Below are 3,440 nucleotides of genomic sequence, written 5' to 3'. Positions count from 1 at the left end.
CTAGCCTCCCTTCTTCAGCCGTCGACTTCACAAGTCCTCCAGGGAGCCCTTGATGCCCACAGTCTCCCCGCCCCCCCCAGCCTCCACCTCTTACCTCCAGCTGGGAGAAGCAGTTTTTTATCTGCTACACCCTGAACTACAGCTCTGAGACCTGAGATGAAATGAAAGCCCTCACACTTGGAGTGAAATCCAGTCTCCTTCATCGGCCCCCTTCCTGCCCCTCCAGGCTCCCGTCCCCACTGACTATTCCAATCCCTTGGCTTCCTGATGGGAGCTCCAAGCTTCAGACCTGCTGCAGCCCCAGGATGGGACACTTCTAAGTACAGTGGTCCCTCAGTTTCCGAATGTCATCCTTTCCGGAAGCCTGTTTGAGTTCTGAAACGTTCGAAAACCGAGGCATCCACAGCCGACAGCTGGGCCTCAGGGTCTCGCCCTCAGCAGAAGTCGTGGGGCATGTTCGACTTCCGAGGCGTGTTCGAAAACCGAAGCATTTACTTCTGGGTTTACGGCTTTCAGAAACCGAAATGTTCGTCAACGGAGACGCTCGAGAACCGAGGTGCCACGGTAGTCACTGGGCTCCTTTCCTCCTGTCACTAAGCTCTCTGCTCAAGCAGCCCTTCCTCCCAGCGTGGGTTAGCCGGCGCCCGTGAGCCCCACCATCTCCATCCCTTAGTGGTGCTCATTGCCCTCTGACCTCCGCATGCATTTTCCATTTATTACCTGTCTCCCTCCTCAGGACACAGGCACCCTGAGAGTAGGAGCATCAGGGGCTCGGTCCTCACACGTGAAAGGTGTGTGATGAACGCGACTGAGTGAGACAAGGATCAGAAGCTTTGTGTAGTATTATACACCAGAAAGTGCTCCCTGGAATGGCTTTCATTTTAGAAATGAGGAAAATGGGGCCCACCCGGAGAGGTAGAGCGGCTTCCCGGTCACACAGCCTTCAGCAGCGCAACCCGAGGCTAGGGGGTGCTCTCTGGAATGACAGCTCATGGGACACCCATCCTCTGAGGGTTCCAAGGGCCGAGATAGAAACACAAAGGCGCCTTCTTTTCCCACGAGTCAGGCTCACCCTCCCTCCTGCATTAACTCACAGGCAACAGAAAGAGCAGTTGGATGTTCCAAGCTAGAGATCACCGCTGGACAAACCGGCTTTTATTTTATTTTATTTTTTTAAATTAAATTTATTAGGGTGACACTGATTTATAAAATTGTATAGGTATCAAGTGCACAATTCTTTACACACCATCTGTATATTGCATTATGTGTTTACCATCCAAAGTCAACCTCTTTCCATCACCATATATTTGACCCCTCTGTACCCTTGTCTGCCTCCACTCCCACCCCCTTCCCCTCTGGAATCACCGTACTCTTGTGTCTGTGACACTTGTTAGAGTGGATATTATTGACAAGACAGGGAATAACAAGTGTTGGAAAGGTCGTGGAGGAAAAGGAGCCCTCGTTCACTGCTGGTGGGAATGTAGACTGGTGCAGCCACTGCGGAAAACACTACCTTTATGTTTACTGCGGCACTATTCGTGGTAGCTAAGACATGGGAACAACCTAAGTATCCTTTGGTAAATGATTGGATAAAGAAGACGTGCTACGTATATACAATGGAATAATACTCGACCACCAGAAAAGATGAAACTCTGCCATTTGCATGGATGGATCTTGAGAATATCATGCTAAGCGAGGTGGAAAAGCCAAGAACCATATGATTTCCCTCCTATGTGGGACATCAAACTGAAAGCAGCAATGCTTACCTGGCAGGGGGAGATACCGTGACCATGAAGGTGGTTTTCCCAGGGGGCGGCTTATCCCCTGCACTCCGGGCGTGCTGACCTCTGAGATTTCCCCAAATGTGGGGAACTCGGCTGCGTAATTTGTGGTGGGGGGACTGTGTTTGCGCTCTCTCCTAAAATAAAGCAAAACAAACTGAAAGCAACAAATGAACAGATAAGACACACAAATAAAAATTGCCTTATAAAAAAAACAAGTCCTACTAGCACTTAGCAAAGGTGAGCTGGCACATGCATGTTCAAACACCAGTCAAACAGTCCTGAGTGGTTATCTGACTTTGTCTTTTCTCCTTTCTTTCTCCTTCCTTCCTTCCCCCAACACTGTCCACCCCACACACGAAGTTTTATTTTATTTTTTTAATTTAAAAAAAATATATATATATTTATTGATTTCAGAGAGAGGAGGGGAGAGGGAGGGAGAGAGAGAGAAACATCAATGATGAGAGAGTCATTGATCGGCTGCCTCCTGCACGCCTCCAACTGGGGATCGAGCCTGCAACCCGCGCATGTGCCCTGACTGGGAATCGAACCTCGATCTCCCAGATCATAGGGAGATGCTCAACCGCTGATCTATGCCCGGCTAGGCCAGAGTTTTATTTTTTGATGAGAGGTTGGCAGCCTCAGAGTTGGAACCTTGAAACGGGGTCATATGTTAGTGCTTTTTGGAAGGGGGAATAAACAGAATCTGAGGAGGCCCAAGGGAAGACAAGGGGGTTAAGGGAGGTAGATTTAGGGTTAATACTGAGAGGGACGCCCTACCAGCTGCCTCACGGAGGAGCAGCCTGCTTGGGGAGGCAGAGGAGCTGTTACTCGAAGGGCACAGAGATGGCTGCACAGCCTCTGGTTAGGATTGTGGGGGCAACTCAGCATCCCGTGGTCCTTCCAACTCTAACACCCTAAGACATCTTGAAAGAGTTCACTTACTGTCATCTTTTGTTGAATCGTTTTACTAAATCATCCCTTCCTGAAGTCACTGTGACTCATGCACGGTTCATGAGGGAAGTTTTTATCTCCATAGCTCCAATGCACTCACCTCGAACCTTTAAGGAAGAAGATAAATTTATAAACAGGGAGTTTACACTCGCCTTTCAAAGGTAACTTACATCTATTTCTCACATTTTAACTCTCTTCCTGTGATATGTTTAAAAAGAACAACACTACAGATAGTATGCTTGGAGGGCACTGACAAAATGTTCTCCAAACCCGAGGAGTCAAAATTGATGTCCCAATCTCTGAAACAGCCAGAAACATCCTTCCACTGGCCTAAAAATCTCTGCTCAGCACCCTGGGCTCAGCTTGCACCTGTCTGGGGCTGTAGAGAGGACTCGCTGACCTTCTTAAAGGAGTCGGGAAATATTTGCCACTGCTCTTGTGAGCCTGCTGTGTGACCTTGGGAAGGTCACTTAGTGACCCTGAGTCTCAGTTTCCTCATGTGAAATATGGAGATTATAATAATATTTAGTGTGCAGAGTTACTGTTAACATTGAATGAAGTGATCCATGGAATATACTTTTTGCAATACCTGACATATGATAAGTACTCAAAAAAAGGTTAGCTACCATTGCTTTTCCTAACACCATTAATATCACCCTCATCACAGTTTTTATTAGAAATTACTGTGACAAAGAGAACACTGAG

The 3,440-nt window shown here is 47.8% G+C and overlaps 1 non-coding gene across 1 annotated transcript; it reads left to right on the top strand.

The window, feature by feature from the left end:
* The first annotated feature begins 1,758 nt into the window (after positions 1-1,758).
* LOC148092625 (U1 spliceosomal RNA) lies at positions 1,759-1,921 on the top strand. The gene has a single exon (XR_015714982.1). It is a non-coding gene; the product is annotated as a U1 spliceosomal RNA (small nuclear RNA).
* The last annotated feature ends 1,519 nt before the right edge of the window (positions 1,922-3,440 follow it).

Source organism: Miniopterus natalensis, chromosome 8 (genome assembly GCF_054644295.1).
Source record: "Miniopterus natalensis isolate mMinNat1 chromosome 8, mMinNat1.hap1, whole genome shotgun sequence".
NCBI lineage: Eukaryota > Metazoa > Chordata > Mammalia > Chiroptera > Miniopteridae > Miniopterus > Miniopterus natalensis.
This window is presented reverse-complemented; position numbering and strand designations above follow the sequence as displayed.